The sequence below is a fragment of the Rhipicephalus microplus genome, chromosome 6 (assembly GCF_043290135.1).
Source record: "Rhipicephalus microplus isolate Deutch F79 chromosome 6, USDA_Rmic, whole genome shotgun sequence".
NCBI classification, from domain to species: Eukaryota; Metazoa; Arthropoda; class Arachnida; order Ixodida; family Ixodidae; genus Rhipicephalus; species Rhipicephalus microplus.
The window spans coordinates 143,073,662-143,086,853 of NC_134705.1; positions in this window are offsets into that span (position 1 = coordinate 143,073,662).

Sequence of the window (13,192 nt, forward strand, 5' to 3'; positions counted from 1 at the left end):
TCAACCTCACTATTTAAGGGAAAAAAATAAATCTAGTTTTCGGTTCATTAAGTATTACGGCTTGGTGACGTGAGCCACCGCCCGATCTAAAGGGTACAGCCATATCTATCCATCCATCCATCGGCCGCATACAGTGCTCCGCTTTCACGTGTTCTTGGACCGTTACTGGGCCCCGCCCGTGTCTGGACAAGCTCACTATTCCTTCTAGAAGATTTCCGGGACACGCCGACACCATCCGGGCGCCATTCCGACCCCAGGCTGGCCCTCCAGGCCGCTTGAAAAGTACGAAGCGGCGTGGCGCCGCGCTAACCCTAACGCGCCGTGCCTGCACCTCCACGTTGCAGCGTCCCGCCCAGCACTCGACACCTACGACAACTGACGCCCTCTCGGTAAACCCAGCCTCCTCCGGTCGTACCACTGATACAGCCGTGCCTCCGCTGTCAACATCTGGCAATGTCACCAGCCGCGCACCGACAACAATACAGCAACAGGCAGCGTTCCTCAACAGCGCGCACGGTCCAGCAGCGTGCAACGCTGGTGGCGTCTCTGCTACTCCCAGCTTGATAGCCACGCAAACGCCGGAGCCCGAGAGCCGTAACGCAGCGTTGGCGTTGCAATCAACCATGCCTGATGCTCTCCCCGCCTTATCTGCGTCTGGCCTACCCATTGGAAATTCCGAGTCTGTCGACAAGCGTGTTTCGACGAGCGTCGTTCCTTCCATCGCCGAAGTTTTGCCTTCCATCACTTCAGCTGACGACTTATCGACGGAAATAGACTTCACGGTGTCGCATGACAACGCAGACAATACACCATCCCCTGAAGGCAGCTGGAACACCGTTAGTGCCAATCGAAAACCTGCCTCGACCGCCCGCCCCCGCTCTGAGCTCATCACTGTCGGAATCCAACTTCCACCCGGAACACTCAGACTGAAACTGCCTCTCTATGACTTGCTTCTACCATCATAGCCACTGCAAATCTCTCTCCCAAGACCAGTGCGGAGGTCACCCTTCAGGCCAAACCTGCTCAGAGCCTTGTGTTTCTGAAAACGCACTCACCTCTCACTGCACACCTGCTACTCTCCCTCACAAGTCTGGAACTTATTGGTAAGCCAATCACCATTAAGCCCTACGCCCCCAGTCCTCCGATATCATGTCTCGGCGTCATACACAACGTCGGTGGTCACTTCACATCATCTCAGCTCTTGCATGACCTCGAATCCTTTACTTCAGACATACACGCTGCACGTATGATGGGCTCCACTGAATCCGTCTTCATAACATTTGCTGGAACCATCATCCCTCGCTTTGTGTACTTCAAACGCGTCTCTTTGCGATGCCGTCCACATAAACCTAAGCCCCCTACTTGCACTCAGTGCCTTGCTATAGGGCACCGTGCTCATCAATGCCCTCAACACAGCGTTCCAGCCAAGTGCCGCCGCTGTGCATCTCCTCTACCAGCAGATCCCGGTGCTCACGTTTGCGCCCAACCCTGGTGCATCCATTGCCAAGTCAACACCCACTCATCTCTCGACTCCACCTGCCCCTACCTTCTAGCTAAGCAACACGACTGCGCCAAACAGCTTTTCTCCGTCGCACAGCCATGCACCGAGCCACTCAGCCTTCGCCGCCCTCCTCTTCAGCGCATGAGTTCCTATCACCTCCCGCAACATCCCCCCCCCCCGGACTCATACGCCGCTAAGGTTAAGGGAACACCTCCCATGTGCACTTCTTCATCAAACACATTTTCACCATCTTTAAGTAACGAGAACCACTCCTTCGATCTGCGACTGGCTATGTTGGAGCGCAACCAGCGCGAGCGACAACGCGTCTCAGATGAGCTACAACAGAAAATACTCGCACTGACGCAGACACTCGCAACTACCACATCCTCTCTTACCTCTCAACTCATGGAGCTAAATAAGCAACTCGCCACACTCACCGCCCCGACCTCCGGCTCCCATGTAACCAAATTGGCCAACATGGTCGAAACCGCCACCACTGTGCATCACACTCGTTTGGTCCAGCTGGAAAATTCAATTGTCCGGATTCTTACGACCCTCGAAACCCAATTCAAGCAATTGGAATCTTTCACCTATATGCTTAACTCCCTGCAAGAGTCGCTTCCCCCGGCAAAAAAGAAGGAACGCGCACGCGCAGGCGCTTCCTTTACTTCAAAGACCTAGATGACGCGTGAAAAAGAGCTCGATATTTTGCAGTTGAACTGCCGCAACTTTCGTCATAAGAGGACCCGTCTCCACCAACATCTTCTGACCCGCCAAACATTGCCCAATTTTCTCCCTATACAGGAGACTCAGGCAGCCCTTGCCATCTCGGGCTACCATGCATATCACGCTACGACGGGAACACCACTTGCGTCCATTTATGTACGCAATGACGTTCTCGTTGAACCACTAGACGTACCCTCCCCCCTCCTGAAGCATTTCGTTGGTGGGGTCTATTACCAACCATCTACCCGTATTTCTCTCAATCTGATGTCCTTTTAGAACCCCCCTGTCGCGTCCTCTTTGTTTAGTGCTATTGGCAAATTCCTGCACTCCCTTCTATCGACCACCCATATCTTCCTTAGGGGTGACTTTAATGCTCCTCATAGGCTCTGGGGTTACCCCCAAACACTCAAAGCAGGTCGCCTTCTACACTTCCTCGCCGAAGAACGCCATCTCACCCTTCTTAATACTCTTGACACCCCTACTCGAGCGGGCACTGTTTTACAGCGCTCCACTACACCCGATCTCAAGTTCTCTCGGAGTTCCCTTCCTTTTCACTGGCAGGTGTCCGCTGAAAATCTTTTCAGTGATCACTTTCTCATACACATTACCACCCCTCTTTTCCACAACAGGCGCGATCAACGAGTCGCTCACACTGACTGGGAAGCATTCCGTAATATCCTTTTGTCTGACTCATTTAAAACTTACGACAACTGGACGTCGCGGACCTCCACAGCAATGACATCCTGTAGTCGCCGCGCTCGTTTTCAACTCCCAATTTCTGACCCTGATCCTCACTTCCTCCGCTTATGGCGATGTCATCAACGTTTGAAACGCGCTCTCCGCTCCCAGCCACACAACGTCCAACTTTCCTTCCGAATTAATGCTTTGCGGGCTGAAATTATCGCTTACGGCACTTCTCTCGAGCACTCTCGTTGGAACACGCTGTGTGACGGCCTTGACTCCGCACTGCACTCGCGCTCTACATGGTCTCTGTTTAGGTCTCTTTTAGGTGCCAAGCCTGCCGTTGCTCCCACCCTAGTTAAAGCTCTCGCTCAAGGGACTCCATCTGATGTGTTTGAAATTTGAAATCTCTGTATCTCCCACCCTTTCTACCCAGATTACTGTGGCGAAGCTAGCCCAGACCTGGACCGCCCATTCACGCTCAGGGAGCTGGAAGCTGCCTTAGCCACTCAATCTACCCGCTCGGCACCCGGTGAGGATGAGATAACCTATACTACACTACGTGATCTCCCCGACAACGCGAATGAATTTCTCTTACACAAATTCAACGAAGCATGTAACAGCGGCTGTCTTCCAAGCTCTTGGACATCCTCTCTAATTTTCATGATTCCGAAGCCGGGCAAACCTCCATCTCTCTCTAACCTTCGCCCTATCTCTTTGACGTCATGAGTTGGCAAGACTCTTGAAAGAATGGCCCTGACTCGACTGTCTGATTTTATTGAGGTGAAAGAGTTTTTCCCTCCTTCTCTTATTGGCTTCCGACGCCACGTTTGTGCGCAGGACAAGTTTCTTGTTTTTCAGCATACTTTTCTTTCACCTTCTCGTAGTCATATCTATGCGCTTGTAACCGTCGATGTACGGAAGGAATTCGATGGCGTAAGTCATGACCACATACTCGCTCAGCTCTCCTCCCTGTCATGTGGCTCCCGCATGTATTCTTACATCCGATCATTTCTTTCCAATCGAGTTGCTCGCTTTAGAGTCGATACTCATTTGTCTAACCCACACTCCCTCACCCGCGGCACTCCTCAAGGTGCCGTACTATCTCCTACTCTATTTATTTGGCTATGGCCCCTCTTGCCTCCTAACTGTCCCAAATACCTGACCTCAACCACATTTTTTATGCAGACGACATCACTCTCTGGTGTACGTCTTGATGTCCTGGCCACGTGCAGGATACTTTGCAACGTGGCCTGGACCATTCCGCTTCCTTTCTCGCTACTGCTGGCCTGTCCCCTGCACCGGAGAAATGTGAACTACTTTTGCTAAACCGGTCTGCGTACCAGTGCTCCCACAATACCCTCATCTCCCTACATCTTTCTAGCCCTCTCATCTCCACTGTTCAGCAATGCAAAGTTCTTGGCTTCCCTTTGCACGCGACAAAGAACGCGCAGGCCCTACATCACGCTGTGGGGACTTGCCACTCGGTGACCCACCTCCTGCGACGCGTTGTCACTCGGCATTCGGGGCTCCACGAGGCTCAAGCGTGCCGGGTTTCACATGCTCTTGCCCTTAACAAGTTCTTGTTCTTTGTACCCTACGTTCATTTCACCCAAACGCAACTCAACACACTCAAAAGAGCTCTATTAAACCTCTACAAGCAGCTCTAAACCTCCCTGTCACTACCTCTACCACTAAGCTCTTTGCCACAGGCCTCTTTCATTCATTACGTTCTCTTATTTCTCTGCACCACGACTCTCAGATTGCCCGTCTTTCTCTCACTCGTCAAGGCCGATGGCTATTAGCCCAAGCCGGTATCCCTCACATTCCCGTTTCCGTTCCAACCTTGCCTTCTGCCGCTAGCACCGCTGCTTCTAACCTTCGCATCCTTCCCCTTCCAACCAATATGTCTCCCGTTCTTCACGCCACCGGCATCATGCGGCAGCACAGCATCATTCTCCTCCTCTCTCTACACAGGGAGTTGCCTACACGGATGCCTCATAGATGGCTCCTCGGGGCTCATGTGGCTACGTTATCTACCATCCACACCTTTCGGCACCTGACACGCACACCAGCGGACCATACTTACACCCGCCAAATGTACTTTCGCTCGAGGTCCTTTCCATGGTCCACGCCATGCAGTCATTTTTCTCCCTCCCTTCTCTCCCCGAGTACACGAATTACTCCGACTCTCACGCCGCCATCCGTCACATACAGAACAGCACGTTGCCCCCTGCTCTTCAACAGGAGGTCGAGCGAGCGGCCTCTGCTCTTCAACCCTTCACTGTCTTCCTCCGCTGGGTTCCTGGGCATTCGGGTATGGCAATGAGCTAGCTCATCAGCTTGCCCGCGATATATTGCACCGGGCAACGTTCATTCCCTGCCCCACACCTTCGGAAGACAGTGAGAGCTCTGCAAATAACGATGGGCAGATCTCCTTGCGTCACACTATCAAGAAGGTATATCTCCAGCTCCAGCCCGACAAGCGTCTTTACCCTCCCCCTCATCCATCACTCACTGCGCTCGAGGCTCGAACTCTACGGCACATCCAAATGAACTGCCTGATAACCCCCTCTCATCTTTTCCTTTATAAATATAGGTCTAACCCCTGCTGTCCTAATTGCCCCTCCCCATACGCTGACCTGTCACACTGCCTGTTTTAATGCCAAACTGCTCTGCAATCCAGCTATTACCTTCCCCCATCCCTTTCCATCACCTCCTGGCTCGACTGGATCGGCACCGAAAGGGAAGAAGAACAGCGTCGACAGGTCGCACAGGCGGTCGAAATGCTCGGCCAGTAAATTGTGGCTGAATAAAAGTCTATTACTACTACTACTACGAATATATAAACATTGCAATAAGACATGCCAATAAGAGGGCATTTTAAGAGGGCGTTGCAAACATAGAGACATTGCCATAAGACATGCCAATAGGAGGACATTGCAAAACGACCATGCCTTTTAGGTTCATGGTTATTAAGAACATGTTATTTACTGTATTGCTAACTAAGACCACACCACCGTGAAACATCGCTTGAACGAATTTGAAGGGACGCCACGAAAAGTTCGCTAAAGTCGACTAGCTATGTTGCAACTCATCGAGACCTAAAACAAACATCAGCAGTAAAAATCAAAGTTGAACGCTTTTCTTTGCACTGCTGCCTAGCTGAATGTTCATGTAACATATTTAGCATGTTTCGAAGAATGTGTTGACCTATCGCTGCACTTGTGCACTTAGGACTTCTGTGGTCATGAATTTAGTCACTGTGTAGTTGCAGGCTGTGAACAAACTTCTCGGTCATAATAGACTGCTGGGAAGCGAAGAACTTCACTTTTTCGAAGTACGACAATCGCTTTAACCTAAAATTTTTAGTGTTTCCCCTACAAGGGCTATTTTCTATTATTCTGGTGAGAAGATGCTCGCTAAAAGTTTTTAGAGCAGACATAGTGACGCCTGTCTCAGCGCGAGTTTCACTGGTGACGTTGTCCTCAAAACACTGTCTGTGCCCGCTTCTTAACATTATTTTTCATCAGTATGATGCGGTACGCAATAGATGGCCTCACACCTTGTGTTGGTCAGACAGAAATGCAATCTGCACTAATTTTGTTAAGCTACAGTGGTTCAATGATGCTTCGGCGGGTGATAAAAAAAGTTCAGCCAACTGAATAGTTCGTTTAGATGATGTTCGGCACAGTGGTATTTTACTGTATTCAAAATCATTCTATCTTGAACCTTGTGAATTAAGAAATTGTTATCCAAAACCCTCCTACTTAAGCCTACGCTAATAAGAACTGTGCAAGTTATGACCTTCATGGTGATCTCCATCTGTCACAGGTACTGCTCCTACCCCACTTTGTACCGCTAGTGAACGCTCACACACTTTTTACCTAATCATTTATGAAACATGGTAACAATTTTTCGCCTTTACTGAAACACTCTATGGTCATGTTTGTTCGGCCAGTGCATCCTCTTTTTTTCTGAATGCCAGCCAGATGCGCCCGATTCGGCCGTTCAGCACCCTTTCCTCAAGCCATTTCATGCTCTCACCTATGGCCTATAGCCTTCGCGTTTGCTTTGCGGTCATAGAGAAGAGCGCCCCTCATGCAGTGCCTCCCGATGGGTATAATGAAGAGTAATTTTGGTTCAGTTGTGTACAGATCCGTGAGTCGACCTCTTGCATTCCTTGAGATCACAATGTTGGTGGTCACGCTGGCTCTGTAAGTTATACGGTATTTTTAGATAGCGTGTCGCCATTCGTGGCGCTGTGCGGGCAAACAATGGGGACACGTAACGGTGACGCCGCTGCATAATTAGCGCTGTGAGGTGGCATTGCTTTCAGCCACAGGAAAAATTCGGCAGATCCCACGCGCCCGATAATCAACTTTATGCGAAGCACGCGGAGGGAAGGTGACCATGTTGTATTTTTTTTATTGAGCGACACGTCATGAAACGACGCTAAATATATATACAAATGTTGCACGCAGAGACATATGGTAAAGAGAACATGTGTGTTGAAGAGTTGCAGATGTTTATATAACCAGTTTTCCACTTGCACAACGATGTCAGGTGGAAATGTGTTTTAACAGCACCAGAACCTCATATGAAGCGCAGATGATTGTGAGGATGCTGGCCCTCGACACTGCTACATAAATCAACTTCAGCACAAGGCATCTCAACACAATTAACGTTAACCCGACGTGATGGCTGCATCAAAGGAGTACATATGTAATCTTTATAAATTCGGCTAGGCAGCACCGAACCACTATTGTTGTTTCACAAAGATTAGCGTCTATTTGAAAAGTAGTTCCGAGACCTGACTAATAGATCTGTGGTAGAATGCTTGCACTGCCACGCAGAATGCTTGGGTTCAATTCCGTTGGGATGCTGAAGTTATTATTGGCATTCGTCGGGGGGTCAACGTTTTCTATGGCAGGTTTTTCTTAACATTGGCATTTATTCTTTGCATTCCTCCGGTCGACGCAACCGATGGCGGGATTTTCTTAATGATTGCGCGTGAAAATTGCCCATATGTCTTCTCGTCATTTCTGGGTAACCAATAATTGTCAATCACCCGTGGCACATGCCCGCATAGCTGTGGCACATACCAGCCCGTGGGTATGTGCCACCGTTCAGCGGGAAGTGTGTGACGACGTACGTGACGGGATTGTGCCATTATTCCTGTCTTGACAAGCGCGTCATATTCGTCAAACCATCTTACCCTACCATGATAATTTTGGTTCACACCAAGCTGCCCCGCCGCAGTGGTCTAGTGGCTAAGGTACCCGGCTGCTGACACGCAGGTCGCGGGATTGAATCCTGGCTGCAGCGGCTGGATTTCCAATGTAGGCGGAAATGTTGTAGGCCCATGTGCTCAGATTTGAGCGCACGTTGAAACACCCCAGGTGGTCAAAATATTTCCGGAGCCCTCCACTACGGCGTGTCTCATAATCATATGGTGGTTTTGGGACGTTAAACCCCACATACCAATCAATCACACCAAGTTAAGGGGGTGACCACTGGAGCACCCAAACGTAAACAGCTGGATAGATAGATAGATAGATATATAGATAGATAGATAGATAGATAGATAGATAGATAGATAGATAGATAGATAGATAGATAGATAGATGGATAGATAGATAGATAGATAGATAGATAGATAGATAGATAGATAGATAGATAGATAGATAGATAGATAGATAGATAGATAGATAGATAGATAGATAGATAGATAGATAGATAGATAGATAGATAGACAGACAGACAGACAGACAGACAGACAGACAGACAGACAGACAGACAGACAGACAGACAGACAGACAGACAGACAGACAGACAGACAGACAGACAGATAGACAGACAGACAGACAGACAGACAGACAGACAGACAGACAGACAGACAGACAGACAGATAGATAGATAGATAGATAGATAGATAGATAGATAGATAGATAGATAGATAGATAGATAGATAGATAGATAGATAGATAGATAGATAGATAGATAGATAGATAGATAGATAGATAGATAGATAGATAGATAGATAGATACGCTCAAAGTCGCCGAAGTTCACTAAGCAATGCTTCGCATTCAATAACTTGTGCAATAAACTACAGAACCGAACCATGGCCACTCATAGGTGACACCAAAACAGGCAGGAGTGCATGCGTGTAAGCTCTTTATGATCCTTCTTTTCGAACTCAACAAAAAATCTACTCTGAAGCATTATTCTATTTAAGTAACTGCTGTGACCATGAGTCGGACTCGCGACCTTGGCATCACCTGCACAACATCGTAAGCTCTGAGGAAACGTTGCACCGCTTCCTGTAAACGCAAAAAAAAAAAAAAAACGAAACCACTTTCGAAACAGTTGTTTAATCGCACAATATGAGATCTTTAATATTAATATGATCAGAAATGGTCGGGAATGTTGTGAAGCGCCATTAAACGAACAAGGTGGTACCATAAACCAGTAGTAAACGAGAGGTTCAGCAATTTTCGTTCAAGTGCTAATCAGTACTGTTGCTTCCGAATCAAGCAACGCATTGACAACCGCATCTTTCATCACACGCCGAAAATGGTATTTGTTTGATTCATCCTGTGATAAATTATTTTCGCCTCTATCCTCGTAAACTGCTTTACCGGAGAAGCGTACGAAAACGAAGCTTGTCGAGCCTTGCAGAGGAGCATAACCGCACAGATCCGGTGAGCGCGAGCTCGCTTGACCAGATTCGATACGCGTAATTGCAGACACACACTATTCCTCTTAGTATGCGTCAGAACGCGGTATAGCGCCTGTGAGTGTACTCGCACGTTCAATCTCACAGTGACCTTGATGTAGGGCCTCATTCGGCCTGGCACCTGTGAGTAGTGTGTAATAAACGTGTTTAGTGTAGCAAATAGGTACTTCGCAAGAATTCCCAGCTGCTATTGCTAACGAAAGCGTCCAAACCTCTCCTTGGTTTCCAAACTATGTGCTCGTATACGTCGTTAGATTTGTAGGCAGCGCTGATTGAAACATCACTTCGAGTACTGGCTTATTTTTACAGCGAAAGCTGTTATGAGATAAGAACACGGGTCACTCGCGGTGCCGTAGTTGTCCGCCGCCACCCGTGTCTGTAACCAGTATAGAAAGAAAAAAAACGCAGTGAATAAAAACACTAATGATGACACAATAGAATTTGAGCCCAGGTCCACTGTGTGCCAGCCTAGTATTCTACAACTGAGCCACGCCAGTGCTTTGAACTTGTTTCTGAACTAACCTTAGACAGGCTTGATTTCGGGAAAAAAGTTACGTTAATGTGAGTATAATAAAGCGCTTTAAAACTTGAAAGGAACAGCCAGGCGTTGCACAATGCAAATCGCGTACCAAGTGGGTAATCGAATACTCCAACCAATTAGAAAACTTGTTCCTGATCCCCTGTTAATTGTGGTGTATACTCACTTCAAGCATAATTCTTCAGCGTCGTCAGCCACTGCATAAAAAATGCATAAAATTTCTAACAAGTGTGCATGGTATACCACGCTTTTCTAAATATTGACAAAGGATCGCATAATGAATGCTGGCCTACTACACAAAAATTATAATTATGTATGGCGTAGTGGGTACCCATCAGTGTGCTTCTAGCAGTTACTGAAAGAGTGTTTAGAAAAGGCTCTGAAAGGCCGCTTTTCTAGCTTTTAGTGTCACTGTGCTGCGTGTTTCGTACAGGCCTCGTGTTATTTGTTTTCTTAAGAAAGCCACTTCAGGTGATGTGTCTTTTTTTTTTTCAAAGCTGACATGAAAATCATTTAAGGAGAGAAGAAGCATAGCACCTCATTCATGTCACTTGCGCGCACTAAAAAAATGTAATACAGCAAGTCGATGCAAATCACTTCAACCTGAATAATGTATTCTGCATTAATTTCAAAGTTAGACATGCTTTTTCTGTAAGTACACACTGCAGTGTCACGTTAAGTATGCAAAGGAAAACAGCCTGCGGGGAAATGTTGATACATTCTGCAACGCCAGTATTATAGACGACTTATACGTCACCATTTACTAACCATTATTACAAACTTAGCGAAGGCTTCATGCGTGCTGTACGATACGACGAAAAATCCGTTAACAGGGTTTGTGCCAAGCCGACGCTCACACAAGCGGACCTTTGTTCTTCAAGGCTAAAACAGAAGTGGTGGTGGTAGTGGTTATAAGAGAAAAAAGGCACCTAATTTCTGCAGCCCGGTTGGGAGCACGGCGCAGTGCCTTGAAGAGAACTGGTGGTAGTGGTTAGAGGACGAGAAAAGGCACCTAATTTCTGCAACCCGGTCGGGAGCACGGCGCAGTGCCTCAGGAACAGAACTGATGTCCTTAGCGCCAGCGTGTCTACGCTTCGTACCTTCTCCTTCATCCTGAAAAATGAGCGAGCGAGAGAGAGAGAAGGTGACATTGGGTACGTGACTGTATGAGACTGGGAGGAGCGTGCTGTGGCAAATTGTATGAGTGAAGAAAGAACAGGTATTCTCTGAATAAAAAGAAAGAAAAGGTAGTGGTGGGAAGTTCAGGAAGTACACGTGTCACTGGAACCCGGTTGCTGAACCGGCTTTCAGAACGAAATACGTTCACCACTGGACCTCATACGTAAAATGTGCTTCTTATGTTATGCATGGTTTTGCCAATTGTATAAGTGGTTACGTGTTTCAGAAAAAAATATTAGGTAAGCTAAAGTTGCCTACGGTTGTCTCATTTGACGAAGACGACGAACAATTATAAACAACAGGACGGCGGCACCTCTTTGTGAACGATGCCTTTTCTATCATCGTAAGATGTATCGTCAAATTTTGTTCCACTTGACAATCATGAAATTTTCACATTCACACTATCATGCCTGCAAGGAAGTAGTTGGTATAATTGTGTAATCACTGAAGTCTAACGAACATGAGAAGCGAAAATCGCTGCATTCGCGCTCCGTACCAAATGTACGCGCAATTCGAAACAACGCAAGTTACCATTTATAACTTGCCAGCAACGTTTATCCAGAAACTTTTGCGGAATTCAAAACTTGTCAAAAAATGTATCAGTAACTTTCTGCTGTGGATACATTTATTGTTGACCCACATATTCCCGATTCCGATTTCTCGATGACCTTTATTCTTGATGACAATGTCGCATATCGTGCACCAGCTTTGTGTTCAAGCATTCAATTTTGATTATCGGTATCCTTCAAGCCGTAGCGCATCTCGAACTACTTCGTACGCCGACTAGTCAAGTTCGTACGGCCGAGAGCGACGGCGGTTTCCGCCAAGAGTTCGATGTAGTTCTGGATATTGCGATCGTTTGCTAGGAGATCTGGCAGCTTGGGAAGTGACTTGCACGCTGGAGATCCCGTTGTGTAAACGCCACACGCCCGGCTTTGCGACGCTAGGAACATCCCAAAGAGCGAGTCGAAGGCTAGTTCCTTGGCACCACTTCGACACGGCGTCAGTAAAGGGTCGACAACGCTGAACATGTCGTAGAACGAGCTGCATGTTCACACACAGAAAAGACGCGTGTTATTCACGAAATGAATAGCACAGTAAAACCTCATTTGAACAAACTTCGAGGTAACCACAGGACTGAGCTCGATAAAGTCAATGTGCGCTTAACTGAAATAGTTTTGGTCCAAGTTATTAACAGACAAATTGATAAAAATAATAGCTCTTAAAATAAAATCTGACCATTTCTTTGCAATGCAGCTTGTTTGAATGTGCTGCCTAATTAGCAAGTTGAAAAGACGCTGTAATAATTAGCTGCGCCTATGCACTTAGGACTGTAGTTGGCATGATTGAATCACTGTCTGCAAGCTCTCATAAACATTCCCTAGCCCAAATTTCTGCTAGAGAGCGAGCTACATAAGTGCTCCTTCAGCAGAAATTATTAGTGCTTCCTCTACAAAACTTGTGTATATACCTCCTGCTCTTTTTTTTTTCCTATCTAGGGTGCTCGCTGCATTTCATTCTACAGACTGAGTGCCGCATGTATCAACGTGGAAGTCACAGGCAACATAGTCCTCAAAAAGCAAAGAACCGATTGGCGCACTGCTGGCAGAATCTATCGAAAACATCAAGCTAAACATAGGCTTCAGAAAGCGCAGCTACACTTGTAATGAATATGACGTGGCAGGCATTAGATGGTCTCACAAAGTGCGTTTGTTGAACGGAAATGCGCACTGTGCTATATTTTGTTAACCTAAAATACGTTAGCCATCGCTCTCACGGCTCTTTTGTGGGTAAATGTGAAAACTTTCGTACTACTCATTAGTATGT